Genomic DNA, 26,834 nt, shown 5'->3' on the forward strand with positions numbered 1-26,834 from the left:
GATAGCTTTGGGTAGTATTGACATTTTAACAATATTTATTCTTCCAATCCATGAGCACGGAATGTTTTTCCATTCCTTTATATCTTCTTCAATTTCCTTCATAAGCTGTCTATAGTTTTCGACATACAGATCTTTTGCTTTTTTAAAAAAAAGTTTTATTTATTTGTTTTTAGGGAGAGAGAGAGAGATAGGGGGCAGAGAAAGAAGAAGGAGAATTCCCAGTAGGCCCCAAGTGCCTGACACAGGGCTTGATCTAACAAATTGTGAGATCATGACCTGAGCCAAAATTGAGTCAGATGCTTAACCAGCTGAGCCACCTAGTCACCCTCTTTAACGTTTTTAATTTTAAAATTTTATTTTATTTCTAGTATAGTTAACATACAGTGCTATGTTAGTTTCAAGTGTACAATATAGTGACTCAACAATTCCATACATCACTGTGTGCTCATTGTGACAAGTGAACTGCTTAATCCCCATCACCCCTCACCTTTCACCCCTCTGCTAACCATCAGTTTGCTGTTTATAATTAAGAGTCTGTTTTTCTATTTGTCTGTTTCTCATTTTTCCCCTTTGCTTGTATGTTTTGTTTCTTAAATTCCACATATGAGTGAAATAATATGGTATTTGTCTTTCTCTTACTGGCTTACTTTGCTTAACATTATGCTCTTTAGCTCCATCCATGTCATAGAAAATGGCAAGATTTCATTCTTTTTTATGGCTGAATAATATTCCATCACACACACACACACACACACACACACACACACACACACCCCATACACATACATCCTCTTTATCCATTCATCCATTGATGGACACTTGGTCCTCCTGGCATTCATTTGGTTGGAGTTGTCCATGCTTCCTGGACCTGAATATCCATTTCCTCTCCCAGATTAAGGAAGTTTTTACTTATTTCTTCTTAAATAATTTTTCTGCTCCTTTCTCTTTTTCCTCTCCTCCAACAACCCATATAATGATAATGTTACTATGCTTGGTGTTATTGTAGAGATCCTTTAACTTATCCTCACTTAACAAATTCTTCTTTTTGCTGTTCAGCTTGGATGCTTTCCACTACCCTTTCTTCCAGATTGCTGATCCATTCTTCTGCATCCTCTAATCTGTAGTGATTCCCTCTAGTGTATTTTTCATTTCAGTTAATGTATTTTTTATCTCTGACTGGTTCTTTTTATGTTTTCTGTTTCTTTGATGAAGTTCTCTCTGAATTGATCTACTCTTCTCCCAAGTTTGGCGACTATTTAATTACTTTGAACTCTTTATTAGGCAAATTGCTTATCAGTGTTTCCTTTTACTATTTCTTGGGAGCTTTGTCTTGTTTTTTCATTTGGAACATATTTCTCTGTCTCCTCCTTTTGTCTAATCCTCTGTGTTTGTTTCTGTGTACTAGGTCCATCAGCTATGTCTCCTAGTCTTAAAATTGGTGGCCTTATGTACAAGACATCCTGTGGTATCCAGTAGCACAATCTCCTGGTTACCAGAACCAGGTGCTCCAGAAGTGTGCTTTATGTGGGTTGCTTGTGTCCTCCTGTTGTGACTGATCTGTCACTACTGCAGACATGCTGGTCAGTGAGGCAGACCCTCAGCCCAGTTGTCAGCAATGACTGGCCATGACTACTGTGTGTGAACTTGTAGTTAGGGATTGCATCCTGTGCTGCTGGCTGAGTAGCTACTTCATGTGTGCTGGTGGCTGGGGCTAGCTTGGGGCAGGAGCCACTCTGGAAGGGTTTCTGGTCCCAACCAGGACTACCTGCTGTGCCCTAGCAGTCACTTTAGAGGGAGACTGGTCCTGACCAATGCTGCCTGTCGGGTGTGGTGCAGTAGGAGAATCTTTGGAAAAGTGCCTGTTAGGGCAGATGGGTTGAGTGGGGTAGGTCCAAAGGGGAATGTCAGGGTGAGGCAAGCAGTGCTAGAATGAGAACATGGATGGCATGAGAACTGGCTTCTGAACGCCTCTGGCCAGATAGGCTGAAAAAAGGCAAGAAAAATGGTGCTTATCAGCACTTCTGTTTTAGGAGAAACCTCCTGCAGAAACTTGCCCCTACAGCACACACCCTAAAATTAGTCAATAAATCTCCTTCATTTATTACCAGGTGCTTTCATATGGATGCTTCTGTTTGGGGCTCTGACAAAGTGATACAGTGTGCTGGCCCCTTGATAGCAAAGACTTCATTTCCTATAGCCCTCAGGTATCCCAGAGTTAATTAAGCCTTGCTGATTTTCAAAGCTCCCAGAGGGAATTCCTGCTCATTTTCAAAGCCAGACATCATGGGGCCTCTTCTTCCCCGTGCAGGTCCCCAGAGCCATGGGTGTCTGGTGTGGAGCTTGATCCTCTCAGTCCTCTGTGCCTGTGATATCCTTATGACTTATGGGTCATTGTGATGGGGGTTTGGTGCCTGACCATGTCTCTGCCCCTCCTACCCTTCTTGATGTGACCTTCTCTTTATGTTTTTAGATGCAGAAGGTCTCTTCTGACAGTCTTCAGGTTGCTGTCAGGGTGAGTTGCATTACATGTTGCCTCAGAATGTCCATGGAAGAAGGTGAGCTCAGGATTCTCCTATTCTGCCATTTTCTCCCACTTTCTCAAAGCTATCAATAGCTTTTTCTTGACTAAGTTGCTCTGCTCTTCTTATAAAATCAATCAGCTCTTCTGTGTTTCTGGTGCCTGAAAATACTGTAAATAGTACTGTTCTCTCCAATGAGAGCAGTTTTTAGGATGACATTTTAAATTTCTTCTGTTGCTTCCACATGTAGCATGAGAGTGTCTGTCCCTTCTCAAACATAGCCAACAGTCTTAATTTAATTATTGTATGAGTAGCTTCCCTGATATTTTCCACTGAGATGTTTTTCAGGGATGGCATTAGATATAGGCCATCTTACTGTCTAGGCCTATGCTATCCAATCAAAGATCTTTGTAAATTAATATTATTTTCTCCAAATACTCTAAGATGTTGACTAAATTCAGTATTGGTGGTAAGAGGTCTGGGTTGCACATCCTCTGTTCCTATAAGGATCAGACTCTGCTCTCATTTGCAGCATAATTCTAATAGCTGCTGGGTTTCTGTGTCTAAATCAGTTGTTGGGACTCAATTCTATCTTTTTTTTTTCAGTTATCTAGTATAAGCTTTCCTTCAGTGACTCTGACTAGTTTCATATTATCATTTGTTGTGGTTTTGTCTATTTTCATGGGCTTAACTACTAGTAAGTTAAAGTTACCAGGATCAAAAAGGTTAAAACAATTATTATTTTCAGGGCTTTTAGGAACAAAAAGGTCAGGGGTGTTTTTATTCTGGAGATTACTTTTTGTACTACTTTTGTACTGTTCTTTTTCTACCTATTGACATCTATGTTACTTAATGCTCCTAAGAAGAACATTGGGAAGACCTCCTTATTCGGTCTTTCAAATATATGCTATAACTCACTGGCTTGGGAAATGAGGCCAACATCTGGAGTTTCTTTTTTCTGGATTATATCTTCAGTAAGATTCCAAGTGCCCTCAGAAGTTATTATATAATCCAATCTACCACTAAACCACCCCTTGAGTAATTTGGATATGGTTAATGAATGAGGGATTGCCCTTCTGCCTTTCACAACAGTGTTCAAAGTTTTGTTTTAAAGACGTTTAATAGAGCATTCCAAAATGTTCATATTATGGTAAAGCAGTATTAAGATAATTATTGTGGTCAGTGTTAGCATCCAATCTATCATGGCTCTATAAATTTTGTCTATTCACAGTCTGTTTATAATTTTGGTATAATGCCATAAATGGTAAATAGAATATTAAATGTAAAGTTTGCCTGTCCAATAATTGGCTTTATCAGGTTTTGGTCAATTATGAACTTAACATAAGTTACCAACTTGAATTTCAAATTTGGCATGGAGTATGATATAACCCACAGCACTGACCAAGTTTAATTATTACTATTTTGGTGTGGGTACCAACTATGTCAATTATTTTGTTTTGGGGAAACTTTTTTCTTTGATAATATTTTTATTTTTTCTTCATTTAAGACAGATTTTATTTTATTTTTTAATATAATTTATTGTCAAATTAGCTAACATACAGTGTGTAAGTTGTACTTACACAAGTAGATCCCTGTGGTTCATTGCTTACATACAACACCCAGTGCTCATCCCGACAAGTGCCCTAAGTCCTCAATGTTATCACCCATTTTCTCCTCTCCCCCACCACCACATCAACCCACAGATTGTTCTCTGTATTTAAGAGTCTGTTATGGTTTGCCTTCCTCCCTCTCTGTTTTGTTTTGTTTTGTTTTGTTTTGTTTATTTATTTTTGGGACAGAGAGAGACAGAGCATGAACGGGGGAGGGGCAGAGAGAGAGCCTCCCTCTCTGTTTTTAACTATTTTCCCCCTTCCCTTCCCCCATGGTCTCTGTTAAGATCCACATATGACTGAAATCTATGATATGTCTTCCTTTGACTGACTTATTTCACTTAGCATAATACCTTCCAGTTCCATCCATGTTGCTGCAAATGGTATGATTTCTTTCTTTCTCATTGCCAAGTACTATTCCATTGTCTATACATAACCACATCTTCTTTATACATTCATCAGTTGATGGATATTTAGGCTCTTTCCATAATTTGGCTATTGTTGAAAGCGCTGCTATAAACATTGGGGTACATGTGCCCCTGTGGATCAGCACTTCTGTATCCTTTGAAAATTCCTACTAGTGCTATTGCTTGGTCGTTGTTTTGTTTTGTTTTGTTTTTTGAGGAACCTCCATACTGTTTTCCAGAGCAGCTGCACCAGTGTGCATTTCCACCAACAGTGCAAGAGGGTTCCCTTTTCTCCACATCCTCACCAACATCTGTTGTTTCCTGAGTTGTTAATTTTAGCCACTCTGACTGGTGTGAAGTGGTATCTCAGTGTGGTTGTGATTTGCATCTCTCTGATGATTAGTGATGTTGAGCATTGTTTCATGTGTCTGTTGGTCCCCTGGATGTCTTCTATGGAAAATTGTCTATTCATGTTTTCTGCCCATTTCTTCACTGGATTATTTGTTTTTCAGGTGTGGAGTTTGGTAAGTTCTTTATAGATTTTGGATACTAACCCTTTATCTGATATGTCATTTGCAAATATCTTTTCCCATTCCATTGTTTGCCTTTTAGTTTTGTTGATTATTCCTTTGCAGTGCAGAAACTTTTTATCTTCATGAGGTCCCAATGGTTCATTTTTGCTTTTAACTCCCTTGCCTTTGGAAATGTGTTGAGCAAGAAATTGCTTCAGGTGAGGTCAAAGAAGTTGTTGTCTGCTTTCTCCTCTAGGGTTTTGATAGTTTCATGTCTCACATTTAGGTCTTTCATCCATTTTGAGTTTATTTTTGTGTATGGTGTAAGGAAGTGGTGCAGGTTCATTCTTCTGCATGTTGCTGTCCAGTTCTCCCAGCAGCACCACTTGCTGAAGAGACTGTTTTTATTCCATTGACTATCCTTTCCTGCTTTGTCAAAGATTAGTTGGCCATACTTTTGTGGGTCCAATTCTAGAGTCTCTATTTGATTCCATTGGTCTATGTGTCTGTTTTTGTGCCAATACCATGCTGTCTTGATGATTACAGCTTTGTAGTAGAGGCTAAAGTCTGAGATTCTGATGCCTCCCACCTTGGTCTTCTTCTTCAAAATTACTTTGGCTATTTGGGGTCTTTTGTGGTTCCATACAAATTTTAGGATTGCTTGTTCTAGCTTTAAGAAGAATGCTGGTGCAATTTTGATTGGGATTACATCAAATGTGTAGATAGCTTTGGGTAGTATTGACATTTTAACAATATTCTTCCAATCCATGAGCATGGAAGGTTTTTCCATTTCTTTGTATCTTCTTCAATTTCCTTCATAAGCTTTCTATAGTTTTCAGCATACAGATCTTTTACATCTTTGGTTACATTTATTCCTAGGTATTTTATGGCTCTTGGTGCAACTGTAAGTGGGATCGAAGACTTGATTTCTCTTTCTTTTTCTTCATTATTGGTGTATAGAAATGCAACAGATTTCTGTACATTGATTTTGTACCCTGTGACTTTGCTGAATTGATCTATCAGTTCTAGCAGTGTTTTGGTGGAGTCTTTCTGGTTTTCCATGTGGAATATCAAGTCATCTGCGAAAAGTGGAAGCTCAACTTCTTTGCCAATTTTGATGTTTTTTATTTCATTTTGTCATCTGATTGGTGATTTTAGGACTTCCAACACTATGTTAAACAACAGTTGTGAGAGTGGACATCCGTGTCGTGTTCCTGGTCTCAGGGGAAAGATCTCAGTTTTTCCCCATTGAGGATAATATTAGCTGTGGGATTTTCATAAATGGCTTTTATGATGTTTAAGTATGTTCCTTCTATCCCAACATTCCTGAGAATTTTTATTAAGAAACGATGCTGTATTCTGTCCAATCCTTTTTCTGCATCTATTGACAGGATCACATGGTTCTTATCCTTTCTTTTATTAACGTGATGTATCACATTGATTTGCAAATATTGAACCTGCCCTGAAGCCCAGGAATGAATCCCAGGAATGATCCCTGGGCCCTGAAGCCCAGGAATGATCATGGTGAATAATTCTTTTTATATGCTGCTGAATTCAATTTGCTAGGACCTTGTTGAGAATTTTTGCATCCATATTCATCAGGGATATTGGCCTGTAATTCTCCTTTTTTTGTGGGGTCTCTGTCTGGTTTGGGAATCAAAGTAATGCTGGCTTCATAGAATGAGTCCTGAATTTTTCCTTCTGTTTCTATTTTGGAACAGCTTTAGAAGGATAGATATTATCTCTGCTTTAAATGTGTGGTAGAATTCCCCTGGGAACCATCTGGCCCAGGACTCTTGTTTGTTGGGGCATTTTTGATAACTGATTCAATTTCTTCACTGGTTATGGGTCTGTTCAAATTTTCTATTTCTTCCCGTTTGAGTTTTGGTAGGGTGTGGGTGTCTAGGAATTTGTCCATTTCTTCCAGGTTGTCTTATTTGTTGGCATATAATTTTTCTTAGTATTCTGTAATAATTGCTTGTATTTCTGAGGATTTGTTGTCATAAATCCATTTTCATTCGTGATTGTATCTATTTAGGTCCTCTCTCTTTTCCTTTTGAGAAATCTGGTTAGGGGTTTATGAATTTTGTTTATTTTTTCAAAAAACCAGCTCTTAGTTTCATTGACCTATTCTAATGTGTTTTTGGATTCTAGATTGTTTATGCTCTGATCTTTATTATTTCTCTTCTACTGCTGGCCTTGGGGTTTCTTTGTTGTTCTGCTTCTAATTCCTTTAGGTTTGATGTTCCATTTTGTATTTGGGTTTTTTCTTGTTTCTTGAGATAGGCCTGGATTGCAATGTATTTTCCCCTTAGGACAGCCTTTGCTGCATCCCACAGGGCTTTGACTGTCTTGTTTTCATTTTCATTTCTTTCCATATATTTTTAAATTTCTTCTTTAATTTCCTGGTCACCTATTCATTCTTTAGTAGGATGTTCTTTAACTCCCTGCATTTGGAGGTTTTCCAAACTGTTTCCTGTGGTTGATTTCAAGTTTCATAGCATTATGATCTGAAAAGGGGCATGATATGATGTCAATTCTTTTATATTTATTGAGGGCTGTTTTGTGACCCAGCATGTGATCTATCTTGGAGAATGTTCCATGTGCACTCAAGAAGAATGTGTATTCTGTTGCTTTTGGATGAAAAGTTCTGAATATATCTGTCAAGTCCATCTGGTCCAGTGTATCATTCAGGGCCATTGTTTCTTTACTGATTTTCTGTCTAGATGATCTGTCCATTGTTGTAAGTGGAGAATTAAAGTCCCCTGAAATTACCACATTCTTACCAATAAGATTGCTTACATTTGTGAATGTTTTATATATTTGGATGCTTCCATATTCAGTGCATAAATATTTATAATTGTTATCTCTTCTTGATGGACAGACCCATAATTATGATACAATGCCCTTCTTCATCTCTTGTTACAGCCTTTAGTTTAAAATCTAGTTTGTATGATATAAGTATGGCTACTCCAGCTTTCTTTTGACTTCCAATAGCATGATAGATGCTTTCCCATCCCCTCACTTTCAATCTGAAGGCGTCCTCAAGTTTAAATGTGTCTTTTGTACACAGCAAATAGATAGATCTTGTTTTTTATCCATTCTGATACCCTATGTCTTTTGATTGGAGCATTTGGTCCATTTACATTCAGTGTTATTACTGAAAGTTACGGATTCAATGTCATTGTGTTATCTGTAGGTTTCATGTTTGTAGTGATTTCTCTGGTCCTTTGTGGTCTTTGCAACATTACACTCACAGAGTCCCCTTAGGATCTCTTGTAGGGCTGGTTTAGAGATGATGAATTCCTTCAGTTTTTGTTTGGGAAGACCTTTATCTCTCCTTCTATTCTGAATGACAGACTTGCTGGATAAAGGATTCTCGGCTGCATATTTTTTCTGTTCATCACATTGAAGATTTCCTGCCACTCCTTTCTGGCTTGCCAAGTTTTAGTAGATCGGTCTGCTACTCCCCTTATGTGTCTACCCTTGTAGGTTAAGGCCCATTTGTTCTAGCTGCTTTCAGAATTGTCTTTTCTTTCTATTTTACTAGTTTCACTATAGTATGTTGTGCAGATCGATTCAAGTTATGGCTGAAGGGAGTTCTCTGTGCCTCATAGATTTCAATGTCTGTTTCCATCCCTAGATTGGGGAAGTTCTCAACTATGATTTGTTCAAGTACACCTTCCACCCCTTTCTCTCTCCCTTCTTCTGGAACTCCTATGATATGGATATTATTCCATTTCATTGAAGCACTTAGTTCTCCAATTCTTCCTTCATGGTCCAGAATTTTTTTATCTCTCTTTTTCTCAGCTTCATCTTTTTCAGTAATTTTATCCTCTATTTTGCTGATCTCCCCTCTGCCTCTTCAATCCTCACTGTCACTGAGTCCAGTTTATTTTGCACCTCAATTACAGCATTTTTAATTCATCATGACTATTTTTTAGTTCCTTTATCTGCTGCAATAGGTTCTCTGCTGTCTTCTATGCTTTTTTAAAGCCCAGTGATTAATTTTATGACTATCAATATACATTCTTGTTCAGTTATACTGTTTATATCTGTTTTGATCAATTCTTTAGCTGTCATTACTTCCTGGAATTTCTTTTGAGGAGAATTAATCATCTTGGCTAGTTTTCTATCCCTTATATGTTTTAAAGCATTTTATGTGCCCTGTGCCTGTGAGCACTACTATATTCAGAGGTGTTTTTTTGGAGAGTGTTACTTGCTCTCTGTTGTTGTGACTCTAGTTGTTTTGTCACCTTACTCATAGTGAGCACCAGGTGTGCACACACCAGGGATGCTTTGATTTGTTCACTGAAGTAGCACTAGAAAAGAAAACAAACAAAAACAGAAAAAAAAACACCAGCTACATCAATATAATGGGCTGGTGGCATTGTTGATTGAGGAAGCCTTATCCCATACAAAGAGAGATGTGACAGGGGCAGGGAGAAAGAAAAGAAAAGAAAATTGACCAGGCAGAGAAACTCTATGGCTTAATCCACAGAGAGAGAGGGAAAAATAAAGAAGGAGATATAGAACAGGTATAAAGAGAATAGATTGAATATGTCTGCTTAAACAAACCAACAATGAGAATAACTAGACTAGAGGAAGGAAGAAATAAGAAGGAGAAAAGGAAGGGGGGGAAGGAAAAAATAAATATATACAAATATATATATATATATATGTATATATGTATATACAAATATATATGTATATACAAATATATATATGTATATATGTATATACAAATATATATATATATATATATATATATATATATATATATATATATATATTTGTCCAAAATTGTCCAAAATTAAATCAGAAACTGCACAACCACTGGGTGCCTTGGGACCAGTGGCAGTGCTGGTCTGGAGGAAGTGCTGTCTGGTTCTACAGCATCAGTCCTGTTCCAGTAGATATGCAGTTATCAAACATGAAGGGGAGTGGTTTGGTGTAGTTAGGTCCCACCTCCAATGTGGGCTTGCTGTCTGTTCCCTGAGTCCCCACCTTGTTGGTGATGGTGAGAAAAATGGCAACATCCCAGTCTCTCTTCCACAGAGTGGGTGTCCCAAACCACTCTGTTCAGGTTGTCTTCACAGTGCAATGGAGAAAATGAGGCAGTTTGTCCTGTTCTGCCAACTCCCGCGCCTCCCTGTTGCTTGGCTGGGATTTAAACCCTGATGTCTTCATTTTGGAGTGAAGATGGTTGCATAGGAGGACTCTGGGCTCACCTCATCCTGCTGATCACTTAGATTCCACCAACATCTGCCTAAATAACCCAGAAAACCACCAGAAGACTAGCAGAACGTACTCTCAGGAGACAAGCATAGACAACAGGCCCACAACAGGGTAGGAAGGGCAGAGAGGCAGTGCGTGCTACATGGACTGGCAGGAGGGAGCCGGGTGGTGAAGGGGCAGCCCGCCTGGCAAGGCAAAGCCCTTTGCAAAAGCAGAGGGGTTGGACTGCGTGAGTTCTGACAGCCAGCAGGACTTAACATCTGGAATGTTAAAAGTCAACAATTCTGCTCTTAGAGAGCAGGGAGGGCAAGAGGACACCGGGAGGGAGAGTTGCTGAGCCCCAGAAGACAGAGCTCAGCTCAGCGGGAATAAAGGCGCCGGCAAGCACCATATCCCTCTCCCATCCCCCAGCCAAAACCACAAAGGGAACTAGTTCCCATCACTGAACTTGCTGGCACCACCCAAACACCCAATGCTGTGCTTCTGTGGACCCATCTCTCTGACGGGTCTGCCTCCCTCCTGTGCTGCGGGGCCCCTCCCGCAGGGGCCCATTGAAGGCAAATCGAGCTAAGACTTCACCTCCCGCCCCTGTACATCTTGCGGATCCACCGCAGCTAATACACCAGATCCCAATGAAGCAGCCCTACATGCCTGGCAGTGTGCAAGTAGTCCAGACAGGGGCCACACCACTCCACAATGAGTCTGGCCCCTGGGAGAGGGGAAGATAAGGTACAACCAGTCTGACTGTGGTCCCAGTGGTGGGCTAGAGACAGACATTGGGTCAGACTGCAGCCCCGCTGACCAACACAAGCTACTCAAGACAGCACAGGGGAAGAGCCCTGCAGTTTGGAGCCACCGCAGGGACTATCCAAAATGATGAAACGGAAGAACTCTCCTTAAAAGAAACTCCATGAAGTAGTGACAGCTAACGAATTGATCAAAAACGATTTAACCAATATAATGGAACAAGAATTTAGAATAATAGTCATAAAATTAATCACTGGGCTTGAAAAAAGCGTAGAGGACAGCAGAGAATCTATTGCTACAGAGATCAAGGGACTAAGAAATAGTCGTGAGGAGCTAAAAAATGTTATAAATGAGGTGCAAAATAAAATAGAGGCGACCACAGCTTGGATTGAAGAGGCAGAGGAGAGAATAAGTGAATTAGAAGATAAAATTATGGAAAAAGAGGAAGCTGAGAAAAAGAGAGATAAAAAAAAATCCAGGACTATGAGGGGAAAATTAGAAACGGAACAATATTCATATAATAGGAATTCCAGAAGAGAAAGAGAGAGAGAAAAGGGCTGAAGGTGTACTTGAACAAATCATAGCTGAGAAGTTTCCTGATCTGGGGAAGGAGAAAGGCATTGAAATCCAAGAGGCACAGAGAACTCATTTCAGATGTAACTTGAATCGATCTGCACGACATATCATAGTGAAACTGGCAAAATACAAGAATAAAGACAGAATTCTGAAAGCAGCTAGGGATATACACGCCCTAAAATATAAAGGGAGACTGATAAGACTAGTGACAGACCTATCTACTGAAACGTGGCAGGCCAGAAAGGAATGGCAGGAAATCTTCAATGTGATGAACAGAAAAAAATGTGCAGCCAAGAATCCTTTATCCAGCAAGTCTGTCATTCAGAATAGAAGGAGAGATAAAGGTCTTCCCAAACAAACAAAAACTGAAGGAATTCTTCACTACTAAACCAGCTCTACAAGAGATCCTAAGGGAGATTCTGTGAATTAAATGTTGCAAGGACCGCAAAGTACCAGAGACATCACTACAAGTATGGAATCTACAGACATCACAATGACTCTAAACCCATATCTTTCAATAATAACACTGAATGTAAATGGATTAAATGCGCCAACCAAAAGACATAGGGTATCAGAATGGATAAAAAACAAGACCCATCTATTAGCTGTATACAAGACACTCATTTTAAATTTTTTTTTTTCAACGTTTATTTATTTTTGGGACAGAGAGAGACAGAGCATGAACGGGGGAGGAGCAGAGAGAGAGGGAGACACAGAATCAGAAACAGGCTCCAGGCTCTGAGCCATCAGCCCAGAGCCTGATGCGGGGCTCGAACTCACGGACCGCGAGATCGTGACCTGGCTGAAGTCCGACGCTTAACCGACTGCCCCACCCAGGCGCCCCAAGACACTCATTTTAGACCTGAGGACACCTTCAGATTGAAAGTGAGGGGATGGAGAACTTTCTATCATGCTACTGGAAGTCAAAAGAAAGCTGGAGTAGGCATACTTATATCAGACAAACTAGACTTAAATTAAAGTCTGTAACAAGAGATGAAGAAGGGCATTATATAATAATTACAGGGTCTATCCATCAGGAAGAGCTATCAATTATAAATATCTATGCATTGAATACAGAAGCCCCCAAATATATAAAACAATTAATCACAAACATAAGCAACCTTTTTGATAAGAATGCGGTAATTGCAGGGGACTTTAATACTCCACTTACAACAATGGATAGATCATCTAGACACAGGATCAATAAGGAAACAAGGGCCCTGAATGATACATTGGATCAGATGGACTTGACAGATATATTTAGAACTCTGCATCGCATAGAATGCACATGGAACATTCTTCTTGAGTGCACATGGAACATTCTCCAAGAGAGATCACATACTGGGTCACAAAACAGCCCTTCATAAGTATACAAGAATTGAGATCATACCATGCACACTTTAAGACCACAATGCTATGAAACTTGAAATCAACCACAGGAAAAAGTCTGGAAAATCTCCAAAACATGGAGGTTAAAGAACACCCTACTAAAGAAGGAATGGGTCAACCAGACAATTAGAGACGAAATTTAAAAATATATGCAAACAAATGAAAATGAAAACACAACAATCCAAATGCTTTGGGATGCAGCAAAGGCAGTCCAGAGAGGAAAATGCATCGCAATCAAGGCTTATCTCCAGAGACAGGAAAAATCCCAAATACAAAATAAACAGCACACCTAAAGGAACTAGAAGCAGAACAGCAAAGACACCCCAAACCCAGCAGAAGAAGAGAAATAATAAAGATCAGAGCAGAAATAAACAATATAGACTCTAAAAAAACTGTAGAGCAGATCAATGAAACCAAGAGTTGGTTTTTGAAAAAAATAAACAAAATTGATAAATCTGTAGCCAGGCTTCTCAAAAAGAAAAGGGAGATGTCCCAAATAGATAAAATCACAAATGAAAATGGAATTATTACAACCAATCTCTCAGAAATACAAGCAATTATCAGGGAATACTATGAAAAATTATATGCAAACAATTGGACAACCTGGAAGAAATGGACAAATTCCTAAGCACCCACACACTTTCAAAACTCAAACAGAAAGAAATAGAAAACTTGAACAGACCCATAACCAGCGAAGACATTGAATCAGTTATCAAAAATCTCCCAACAAATAAGAGTCCAGAATTCCCTGGGGAATTCTACCAGACGTTTAAAGCAGAGATAATACCTATCCTTCTCAAGCTGTTCCAAAAAATAGAAAGGGAAGGAAAACTTCCAGACTCATTCTATGAAGCCAGCATTACTTTGATTCCTAAACCAGACAGAGACCCAGAAAAAAAAAGAGAACTACAGGCCAATATCCCTGATGAATATGGATGTAATTCCCAACAAGATACTAGCAAATCGAATTCAACAGCATATAAAAAGAATTATTCACCATGATCAAGTGGGATTCACTCCTGGGCTGCAGGGCTGGTTCAACATTCGCAAATCAATCAAGGTGATACATCACATTAGTAAAAAAAAGATAAGAACCATATGATCCTGTCAATCGATGCAGAAAAAGCATTTGACAAAATTCAGCATCCTTTCTTCATAAGAGAAAGGATAGGGAGAAAGTCGGGATAGAAGGAACATACGTAAACATCATAAAAGCCATCTTTGAAAAGCCCACAGCTAACATCATCCTCAATGGGGAAAAACTGAGAGCTTTTTCCCTGAGATCAGGAACACGACAGGGATGCCCACTCTCACCGCTGTTGTTTAACATAGTGCTGGAAGTTCTAGCATCAGCAATCAGACAACAAAAGGAAATCAAAGGCATCAAAATTGGCAAAGATGAAGTCAAGCTTTCGCTTTTTGCAGATGACATGATATTATACATGGAAAATCCGATAGACTCCACTAAAAGTCTGCTAGAACTGATACATGAATTCAGCAAAGTTGCAGGATACAAAATCAATGTACAGAAATCAGTTGCATTCTTATACACTAACAATGAAGCAACAGAAAGACAAATAAAGAAACTGATCGAATTCACAATTGCACCAAGAAGCATAAAATATAGGAATAAATCTAACCAAAGATGTCAAGGATCTGTATGCTGAAAACTATAGAAAGCTTATGAAGGTAATTGAAGAAGATTTAAAGAAATGGAAAGACATTCCCTGCTCATGGATTGGAAGAATAAATATTGTCAAAATGTCAATACTACCCAAAGCTATCTACACATTCAATGCAATCCCAATCAAAATTGCACCAGCATTCTTCTCGAAACTAGAACAAGCCATCCTAAAATTCAAATGGAACCACCAAAGGCCCCGAATAGCCAAAGTAATTTTGAAGAAGAAGACCAAAGCAGGAGGCATCACAATCCCAGACTTTAGCCTCTACTACAAAGCTGTCATCATCAAGACAGCATGGTATTGGCACAAAAACAGACACATAGACCAATGGAATAGAATAGAAACCCCAGAACTAGACCCACAAACGTATGGCCAACTAATCTTTGACAAAGCAGGAAAGAATATCCAATGGAAAAAAGACAGTCTCTTTAACAAATGGTGCTGGGAGAACTGGACAGCAACCTGCAGAAGCATGAAACTAGACCACTTTCTTAAACCATTCACAAAAATAAACTGAATATGGATGAAGGACCTGGATGTGAGACAGGAAACCATCAAAACCCTAGAGGAGAAAGCAGGAAAAAAACCTCTCTGGCCTCAGCTGCAGCAATTTCTTACTTGAAACAACTCCAAAGGCAAGGGAATTCAAAGCAAAAATGAACTATTGGGACTTCATGAAGATAAAAAGCTTCTGCACTGCAATGGAAACAACCAACAAAACTAAAAGGCAACCAACAGAATGGGAAAAGATCTTTGCAAATGACATATCGGACAAAGGGCTAGTATCCAAAATCTATAAAGAGCTCACCAAACTCCACACCCGAAAAACAAATAACCCAGTGAAGAAATGGGCAGAAAACATGAATGGACACTTCTCTAAAGAAGACATCCGGATGGCCAACAGGCACATGAAAAGATGTTCAGCGTCGCTCCTTATCAGGGAAATACAAATCAAAAGCACACTCAGATATCACCTCACGCCAGTCAGAGTGGCCAAAATGAACAAATCAGGAGACTATAGATGCTGGAGAGGATGTGGAGAAACGGGAACCCTCTTGCACTGTTGGTGGGAATGCAAATTGGTGCAGCCGCTCTGGAAGCAGTGTGGAGGTTCCTCAGAAAATTAAAAATAGACCTACCCTATGACCCAGCAATAGCACTGCTAGGAATTTATCCAAGGGACACAGGAGTACTGATGCATAGGGGCACTTGTACCCCAATGTTCATAGCAGCACTCTCAACAATAGCCAAATGATGGAAAGAGCCTAAATGTCCATCAACTGATGAATGGATAAAGAAATTGTGGTTTATATACACAATGGAATACTACGTGGCAATGAGAAAAAATGAAATATGGCCTTTTGTAGCAACGTGGATGGAACTGGAGAGTGTGATGCTAAGTGAAATAAGCCATACAGAGAAAGACAGATACCATATGGTTTCACTCTTATGTGGATTCTGAGAAACTTAACAGGAACCCATGGGGGAGGGGAAGGAAAAAAAAAAAAGAGGTTAGAGTGGGAGAGAGCCAAAGCATAAGAGACTGTTGAGAACTGAGAACAAACTAAGGGTTGATGGAGGGTGGGAGGGAGGAGAGGGTGGGTGATGGGTATTGAGGAGGGCACCTTTTGGGATGAGCACTGGGTGTTGTATGGAAACCAATTTGACAATAAATTTCATATATAAATAAAAAAAAGAAAAAAAATAAAAAAAAAAAAGAACACGACGGGGATGTCCACTCTCACCGCTGTTGTTTAACATAGTGTTAGGAGTGTTAGCATCAGCAATCAGAAAACAAAGGGAAATCAAAGGCATCAAAATTGGCAAAGATGAAGTCAAGCTTTCACTTTTTGCAGATGACATGATATTATACATGGAAAATCCGATAGACTCCACTAAAAGTCTGCTAGAACTGATACATGAATTGAGCAAAGTCGCAGGATACAAAATCAATGTACAGAAATCAGTTGCATTCTTATACACTAATAATGAAGCAACAGAAAGACAAATAAAGAAACTGATCCCATTCACAACTGCACCAAGAAGCATAAAATACCTAGGAATAAACCTAACCAAAGATGTAAAAGATATTTATGCTGAAAACTATAGAAAGCTTATGAAGGAAATTGAAGAAGACACAAAGAAATGGAAAAACATTCCATGCTCATGGATTGGAAGAATAAATATTGTTAAAATGTCAATACTACCCAAAGCTATCTACACATTCAATGCAGTCCCTATCAAAATTGCACCACCATTCTTCTCGAAGCTAGAATAAGCAATCCTAAAATTTGTATGGAACCACAAAACACCCAGAGTAGCCAAAGTAATTTTGAAGAAAAAGACTAAAGCGGGAGGCATCAGAATCCCAGACTTTATCCTCTACTACAAAGCTGTAATCATCAAGATAGCGTGGTATTGGCACAACAGACACATAGACCAATGGAATCGAATAGAGACTCCAGAATTGGACCTACAAAAGTATGGCCAACTAATCTTTGACAAAGCAGGAAAGTAGAGTCAATGGAATAAAGACAGTCTCTTCAGCAAGTGGTGCTGCTGGGAGAACTAGAGACCAACATGCAGAAAAATGAAACTAGACCACTTTCTTACACCATTCACAAAAATAAACTCAAAATGGACAAAGCACCTAAAATGTGAGATAGGAAACCATCAAAACCCAGAAGAGAAAGCAGGAAAAAAACCTCTCTGACCTCAGCTGCAGCAATTTCTTACTTGACACATCCCCAAAGGCAAGGGAGTTAAAAGCAAAAATGAAAATTGGGACCTCATGAAGATAAAAAGCTTCTGCACTGCAAAGGAAACAATGAACAAAACTAAAAGGCAACCAACGGAATGGGAAAAGATATTTGCAAACGACATATCGGATAATGGGCTAGTATACAAAATCTATAAAGAGCTCACCAAACTCCCCACCCAAAAAACAAAGAATCCAGTGAAGAAATGGGCAAAAAACATGAATAGACACTTCTCTAAAGAAGACATCCAGATGGCCAAAAGGCACATGAAAAGGTGCTCAACGTCACTCCTCATCAGGGAAATACAAATCAAAACCACACTCAGATACCATCTCACGCCAAAGTGGCTAAAATGAACAAATCGGGAGAATACAGATACTGGCGAAGATGTGGACAAATGGGAACTGTTTCCACTCTGGAAAACAGTGTGGAGGTTCCTCAAAAAATTAAAAATAGATCTACCCTATGACCCAGCAATTGCACTGCTAGGAATTTACCCAAGGGATACAGGAGTGCTGATGCATAGGGGACACTTGTACCCCAATGTTTATAGCAGTACTTTCAACAATAGCCAAATTATGGAAAGAGCCTAAATGTCCATCAACTGGTGAATGGATAAAGACATTGTGGTTTATATACACAATGGAATACTACGTGGCCATGAGAAAGAATGAAATATGGTCTTTTATAGCAACGTTGATGGAACTGGAGAGTGTTATGCTAAGTGAAACAAGTCATACAGAGAAAGACAGATACCATATGTCTTCACTCTTATGTGGATCCTGCGAAACTTAACCGAAGACCATGGGAGAGGTGAATGAAAAAGAAAAAAGAGAGAGAGGGAAGGAGCCAAACCATAAGAGACTCCTAAAAACTGAGAACAAACTGAGGGTTGATGGGGGTAGGAGGGAGGGGTGGGTGCGTGATGGGTATTGAGGAGGGCACCTGTTGGGATGAGCACTGGGTGTTGTATGGAAACCAATTTGACAATAAATTTCATATATTGAAAAAGAAAAGAAAAAAAAGAAAAGAATAAAATAAAATAAAGGAAATAAAATAAAATTTAAAAATTTTAAAAATTTTATAAAAATAAAAAAGAATTTGCTCTTTCCATATCCAAGAAAGAAAGAAGAGAAAGAAAAAAGAAAACAATTTAAGCAAAAACAGAAATAAAGAAAATGAACAAATAAATGAACCAGCAAACAGAATTTACAAACCATAAGAGACTCTTAAATACAGAAAACAAACTGAGGGTTGATGGGGGTGTGGGGGAGAGGGAAAGTGGGTGACGGGCATTGAGGAGGTCACTTGTTGGGATGAGCACTGGGTATTGTATGGAAACCAATTTCACAATAAATTTTATTAAAAAAAAAAAAAACAGAATGAGACCTGAATGAAGTTACATCCAATTTCCCCTAGGACTGAAACTTTGAAGCACACTATAGTTCTTAGACTAAGCAGGTGGGAGGGATTTGTGCTGGTTTTCTGAGGATGTGCTCAGAGGGTGAAGTTGGGAAGGACTTGGTGTAACAGCTCCATCTTCCACTTGGTGGCACTGCTTAGCTACTGTGGTGCATCTGTGTGTGCTAGTACACATGTGGGTGCACATGTGCCCACATGCGCTCAGGGTGAAATTTGATTCACTCAGGCCCCTAGTCTCTGGTACAGGAACTTTGTGCTCTCACTGATCTGTGATCAAGCACCCCTCGCTTGTCTCAGACCGCCACCCACTCCCCACATCTACCTTCTCCATGTCCAAGCTGTCTCCCTGCCAAGTGGCACCTCCCTCCAGACTTTTATCTCAGATGGGGCTGTGTTTCAAAACCCCACACTTTAGAGCCACCCGCATCTTAGACCCGTGCTGATTCTCTGGGGGAGGGTCTTGTGGAGCAATGGCCAGGTGCCAGCTTGTCCCAGAAAATATTTGCATGATCGTGCAGTGACAGAGGTTCAGAGTTCATGGCAAATCGCAACACACAGCTGGCACCAAGTTTTGCCACACTCTGACGTCTTTGTCCCAATATCAGCAAACGTGGTCGTTCTCAGGAGTCCGCCAGGATCTTTGCCCAAGGGGAGGATGTATGGCCTCTACCAAATGCACTCTAATCACTTCCCATGTGGCACTTGGACCCCTCAGACTACACTGCCTGCTCCTGGGGATTCAACCTATTTCCTTACCAGACCACTGGCAGGCACTAAGCTCTGAACCTGAAGACTCTGCACTCCACTGCTTATAGAACAATAATAGATAATAGAACAAAACCTGGTGGTATTGAAACCCTCTCCTATATCCCCATCACTGGATACTTCTTGTCCAGTCCCCTGCAAGTGCTTTCACTCTTCCTTTCTCACTTTCTCTCCAGGTACTATTGGGTGGAGTGATTTTCTTGCACGATCCCGATACACTGCATTCCCCCTCTTTCTCTTTCTGTCTCGTCCTCTCTCTGAAAAAACAGCTCCCTACCCTCCGCATCTTTGTGGCATTTCTCTCCCCCAACTCACCCTTCACACCACATACCTGTCAAGTTCTGTGACTCAAATTATGCAAGATTGTTGTGTTAATCCTCGGATAAGTTTCCTAAGTGTTCAAAATGGTTTGATGCTGATCCAGCCATGTTTCAGGGACAAGACAAACTCAGAGTCCCCGTACAACTCCTCCATCTTAACTCCCTCCTCTGTACACAAACTCTTAAATCATGGCAGGTGGGTGTGGAGATATACTTGTCCTGTGGCTGCCAAAACAATCTCTTGCTTATTAACCCTGCCACCTACCAGTCTGGAGCAGCCTACCTCTTTCTTCAGTCTCTCCTGACCCTCTGTGCACAGGGGCAATTTTCAGAGTTCATCCTGGCGATTCCCAAGTTTGAAAACCCATGCAGTTTCTCCTCTCATCTTTATTATTAGGGAAATAAATCTTTTCCGTAGATCCTCAGATTCCCCCTTAGGTCCTGTGGACCTTGATTCAAGTAAGTTCCATCCCTAGGTTACATGAGTGCTGAGAGAGTAGTCACCTGCCTTTTAGAAGCCTAATAACAGAAGTAATTGTGCTAGCCAGGAAGAAATAGCAGGACTGATGGCTATTGAATAGGCTACCCTGAGCTTTTGGCAAATGTTATGCCTGAAGAATAAGGTAAGGCCAAAATCCCTTTACCAAGGAACAGCTTGGACATTGTATAGTCTCAGAAGTATATGGTGGAATATCAATGACTAAATCATGTGTGGCAGAATAAACACACCACTTTATACTTGGATTAAATCAATGATGTTGAAAGTCTGAATCAGCCCTAGGCTCTTTGCAGTGCATATATGAGGGAGACGTGCTTGATGGATTTTTGTTTATTGCTGAAACCCCAAGTAACAGAAAATGAGGTTTGGTTGTTTGTTTGCAATTAATGCTCACCCTGTGAGTGGCAGAAAACTGGGTGGGATCGCTGCTGATGGAGCATTTCCCTAAAGAGGTTGGTCTACATATACTTTATTTGTTGCGGATGCTGCAGTTTGTAACAATATACCTTTTAACCTTGATTAAGTGCTGAAGGAGAGAGAGAAAATTTTAAATCTGACAAAATCATGGCCTCTTGGTGTTCATCTTTGCAGTGCTGTATGGAAATATACGTTAGTAGGAGACTCCTTTCACACTAAAGTAATGTTAGGGAGAAATCAGTCCTTTGAATTTTTTTTTAATGTTTATTTACTTTTGAGACAGAGAGAGACAGAGCATGAATGGGGGAGGGGCAGAGAGAGAGGGAGACACAGAAAGTGAAGCAGACTCCAGGCTCTGAGCTGTCAGCACAGAGCCCGACGCGGGGCTCGAACTCACAGACCGTGAGATCATGACCTGAGCTGAAGTCGGACACTCAACCGATGGAGCCACCCAGGCGCCCCCAGTCCCATGAATTTTTATTTTTATTTTAAATTGTGGTAAAGTACACATAAGATGAAATGTGTCATCTTAATCATGTTTACGTGTATAGTTCAGTAGTATCAAGCACATTCCCATTTTTGTGCAACCATTCCTCCCATCCTTCTGCAGAACTCTTTTTGTCTTGCAAAACTGAACCTCTATATCCATCAAACAATGACTCCCTATTCCCATCAACTCCCAGCTCTTAGTAACCACCATCTTACTTTGTGTCGCTATAAATTTGACTATTTTAGGTACCTCACCTAAGTGGAATCAAAGAGTGTTTGTCTTTCTGTACCTGGCTTATTTCACTTAGCATAGCGTCCTCAAGTTTCATCCACATTATAGCATATGTCAGAATTTCTTTCTTTTTCAGGCTGAATAAGCACTATTTCATTAGCATTTTATTTATCCATTGATGGACACTTGGATTGCTTCTATCCTTTGGCTATTGTGAATAATATCTCTATGAACATGAGTGTACAAATATCTCTTCAAGATTCTGCTTTCAGTACCTTCTGGGTACATAGCAGAAGTAGAATTCCTAGGTCATATGGCAATTCTATTTTTAATTATTTGAGGAACCACCAAACCGCTTTCCATAGAAGCCACAGCACTTTACATTTTCATTAATAGTGCCCATGGGCTGTAACTTTTCCATATCCTTCCCCAAACTTGTTATTTTATATTTTAAAAAAGACAATGTTCATCCTAATGGTTGTGAGGTGGTTTTTCATTGTGGCTTTGATTTGCATTTCCCTAATGATTAGTGATGTTGAACATCTTTTCATGTGTTTGTTAGCCATCTGTATATCTTTGGAATATATATAATATAATATAATATAATATAATATAATATAATATAATATACATATTATAGCCATCTGTATATCTTTGGAATATATATATATTATATATAAATTATATAATATAAAATTTAATATATTTAAACATATTTAAATTTATTAAATATATAATATATATTTATATATTATAAATACTAAATATATTTAAATATATTTATATTATATATTATATTAAATATATACATTATAAATATATTATATATGTATATTTATTTAATGTCTTTTGCCCATTAAAAAACTGTGGCTATTGCTGTTGAGCTGTAAGAGTTCTTTAGATATTCTGGATATTAACCTCTTATCAGATATATGATTTGCAAATATTTTCTCCTGTTCCATCTTTTCACTCTGTTGATGGTGTCCTTCAATGCACAGAATTAATTTTGATGAAGTTCAATTTATCTATTTTTTGTTGTTGTTGTTGTTGTCTGTTCTTTTGGTGTCATATCCATGAAATGATTGCCAAATCCAATGTAATGAATTTTTCAGGAATCCAGCTTCTCCTATTTTCAAAGGGTGTTGTAGGTTAACTAACTCACTTAGGTCTTTGAGCCAGTTGAGTTATTTTTTGTACATGTTTGAGCCATTTTGAGCTAATTATAAAGATATACAATAATTGTCTCCTCGGCATTGCATCTGGGCACATGTTTGTTTATTAAATAAAATATTTTTTCTTCTTAAGGCTAGCTAAAGAAATATTCTTGAGTAGGGTTAGTTTGTAAAGCAATAGACAGACAAAATTTGAGTATATAATACAATCCAAGGATGATAGTATGTCAGAAGGGGAAAAGACCTTGCACCATGGTCTTCATTTATTCCAGCCAATCTTTGGCTCTGAGAGCACACTCCCCATCAAGTTCACCCCTTTTAAGGCCACTCAGGCAATGGTAAGGGGCCAGCTTCAAGCTTTTAGATGTGGGTATCCAGTTTTGCCACCTTGTGCCTCTTTTTAATCCTCTCTCTTCCATCCTCAGGCAACCACTGATCTTATTTCTGTTACTATATGTTAGTTTGCATTTTAAAAAGATTTTATATACATCGTATCACATAGAATTTGTTATTTTTCATTAGGCTTCTTTCACTCAAGATAATTACCTTTATTTATTTGTTTATTTATTTATATTCAAGTCAGTTAACGTACAGTGTAGTATTGGTTTTAGGAGTAAAACCCAGTGATTCATCGCTCATATAACACCTAGTGCTCATCCCAACAACTTCCCTCCTTAATGCTGTCACCCATTTAGCAGATACCCCCCTCCCCGCCTTCTCTCCAGCAACCCTGAGTTTGTTCCCTGTATTTAAGAGTCTCTTACAGTTTGCCTCCTTCTCTGTTTCATCTTATTTTTTCTTCCTTCCCTTATGTTGATCTGTTTTGCTTCTTAAATTCCACATATGAGTGAAATCCCATGGTATTTGTCTTTCTCTGACTGACTTACTTTGCTTAGCACAATACACTCTAGTTCCATCCACGTTGTTGCAAAAGGCAAGATTTTATTTTGAGATTCGTCCATATTGTTGTCGGTATCAATACTTCTTTCCTTTTTATTGCTGAGTAGTATTCCATTGTAATCATATGGGATTTAAAAATTAACGCGGTTTAAAGCATTTTATCAGAGTCAGAAGATAACTTGTAGGTCCAGTTTTAAAATTTCAAGTAGTTTTTTCAAGCTTCACATCTTAGCAATATATTGTTCCACATATTAAAGAGACTAAACCTGTCCCGCTAGGACCAAAATAGCACAATTTTAAATATTAAGGACAGGCTTTGGGAATTTCTTAAGACCAAATTGTGTTACAAACTTTCCCCCAGACTTTAAGATGTTCTTTACTCATCAAAGAAAGACAAAGAAACAAGTGATGCATTGTTAGACATATTTTAACACACATCCAAATGGTGCAGCACAGCATAGAATCTTTGATCAAATGCAATCAAAGACAGGGCTAGGAGTCCATTTGCTACTATCCTTGAATCTCAGCACCCAAACTTCTCTCTTTGGAATTCTCATTGACTTAAAGCCTAAGAAAATTCTGAAAGTGATAGGAGAGACTTCTCCATAACTTAGGGTTTACATTTTATCTGAAAATATAGAAATATACACAGCTGTCAACACATGCTACTATCCTGTTGACTTATAATTTTCATCAGGATTTTCTTGTTTAATCAAATAAAAAGTAGGGACCAACCCCCCCCCCCACCCACCCACCCACACACACACTCACTCACTAAATGTGGAGATTAGGCTGTGTGGACCTGTGGTCATGATTTCCATTACTGAGGCAGGCAGAAGTCATACTGGTGAAAGATGGGAAACACATCGTCCTTCACACTGATTTGAAAAAATTATTAAATGTGTTGCTTAATTTTTTTTTAAGTATAGCTATAATGGTTCTGAGCATCCCAATCCCAATGAAGTTTGTGTGTGATGTTTTCCCACAAATGAGCAATTCTTCAACACCAACTGTGTGTCCTACAATTCAACTCAATTTGACACTATCTACCTGGAGATTCCACAGATTAAGGATTCAGTCCTACAAGACTGCCCTCTACTGCCATTTCAGATGCCAACTGTAGGTCCGGTTTGTCATTTGTGCTTCTGACCAACAGACTATAGACTGGAGGTTTCAGCAACCCGCCCCCATTGGGTTAATTTGCTAGAGCAGATCACAAAACTCATAAAAACATTTTACTTTCCAGGTAACCAATTTATTATAAAAGATATAAAGAAGAATAGTGAGACAGGAGAAATACATGTGGTAAGGTTTGGGAAAAGGTGAGAGCTTCTGTGCCACCTCCAACTTCATCACTCTCCCTAAATTTCTGTGTGTTTACCAACCAGGAGCTCTCCAAACCCATCCCTTTGGGTTTTTCTGGAGGCATTGTTACATAGGCATGATCAAATCATTGGCTGTTGGTGATTGGTTTAACCCTAGCCCCTCTTCCTTCCCGGGATGTTGTTATTTCAGGGTGGACCTGAAGGTTCCGAACACATTGTTGTACCTACTGGCAACTAGCCCCTACCCTTAGGTGATTTTCAAAGTCACCTCAGCAATGTAACAGAAGATACCTTTATCACTGCACAGTGAAAGTGTTGTAAAACTGGCCAAACAGCACAAACTTGTCAAACCCCCTGACAGGTAAAATGGGTTCCCTGATCACCATGAAGTTTTAGAGGGGTTCCCCAGGTAGGGATAATCTTTTCTAACAGAATTTTAGCCACGGAAGAGATGCAAGCCTATCCACGAAGGAAAAGATTTGGTCCAGTGAGAAAACATACAAGCTACGAGATGGAGAAGTTGTATGAAATCCATCCATATGAACAGCTTTTCCTGGATTATACTTTGGACAAGTGGGACAAGTAAGGTAGGCCCTTCTTATGGTCTTATTAACTGTTCTCCACCAATATGGGTCCACGAATGCTGTCATTTTGTCAGTACACCAATGGCTTAATGCATGTTACAATTACAAGTATTGAGAATTTTAGAATTACTGGAATAACCAGATTGTTATTTGGCCAAAACCAGAGTTCTCTCTCTCTCTCTCTTTTTATCAAACCAATAATTAATAAATTTCCAATATTGCTTCTCCTTTTCTGTGGTCATGTTTCCCCAATTTTTTTCTGGTCAATTTTCCCAAAACTTATCATTTGGGAGAACATCCCTTTGGAACATGACAGAGATTTGGCTATTGGTCTCATTATAAGCAGCATTTTTGGTACATATATCAGTGAGGTGGCTTCTGTTGGCATCTATGGAGTTGAGTCTGGAATACCCCAGAACCTTAATAACAGCTAGAGCCACATGCAAAAGTATGACATCTAATAAATGTTGTACATAGGAGCCATTTTAAATCTTATCCCCATTGGGGGTAAGGAAACCTCATTGTTTCTATAATATTTGAAAATCATGAGCTACTCCAGAGGCATACTGACTATCAGTATAAATATTTGTGGTTTTATCCTTGGCTAAAGTATAAGCTTGAGTAAGGGTGTATAATTCAGCTGTAATAGCCAAAGGTAAAAGTGCTGCAATGACTGCAATGACTTCAAAGAGAGTTGCAATAGCATACCCAGGACAATATTTACCATTTTTATCCTTTAAATAAGAACCATCAGGAAACTATGAACAACGTGTATTGGTTAGAGGAGTTATCTGTAAATTTTCACTGGGATTGAAAAGGTAACCTGCCGGTATTAAGCAGTTGTGAGGAGTTTCTTCTGGATCAAATGCAGTCCTTGTTTTGAGATCCAATTCCCTAAGTATCTAACCTGAGCCTGAGTAAACTGTAATCTTTCTTTGGAGACTTTGTGTCCTTTAAGGCCAAGAAATTTTCTGTGAAGAGGTTTGAGGAAGGGGAAGGGAGAAGCAAATCATCTGTATACCGTAATAAATTAGAGCCTGTAGAAGACTTTATATCATCTAAATCAGCTTTTAAGATTTGTAAAGGTGGGAAGGACTCTCTGTGAATCCCCGGGGCATTATTGTCCAGGTGTGTTTCTGTTTTTTCCTGTAAAAGACAAAAAATATATTGGTTATCTTTATCAACTGGAATACTAAAAATGCACTGCATAAAACAATTATAGTGAAGAGTTTGCTCTCAGTGGGAATGGATGTTAGCACATGGGGGT

At 39.1% G+C, this 26,834-nt stretch overlaps 1 long non-coding RNA gene across 2 annotated transcripts; it reads left to right on the forward strand.

Moving 5' to 3' along the window:
* Window positions 1-4,412: 4,412 nt before the first annotated feature.
* LOC147573001 (uncharacterized) lies at window positions 4,413-26,614 on the forward strand. 2 transcript variants are annotated; one of them, XR_015245526.1, is made up of 3 exons: window positions 4,413-5,060; window positions 24,905-25,570; window positions 26,509-26,614. It is a non-coding gene; the product is annotated as an uncharacterized LOC147573001 (long non-coding RNA). The 2 variants fall into 2 exon arrangements; XR_015245525.1 differs by having other exon boundaries at window positions 24,905-26,614.
* Window positions 26,615-26,834: the final 220 nt, after the last annotated feature.

Source organism: Puma concolor, chromosome E3 (genome assembly GCF_028749965.1).
Source record: "Puma concolor isolate L17-30 chromosome E3, mPumCon1.1.hap2, whole genome shotgun sequence".
Classification (NCBI taxonomy): domain Eukaryota; kingdom Metazoa; phylum Chordata; class Mammalia; order Carnivora; family Felidae; genus Puma; species Puma concolor.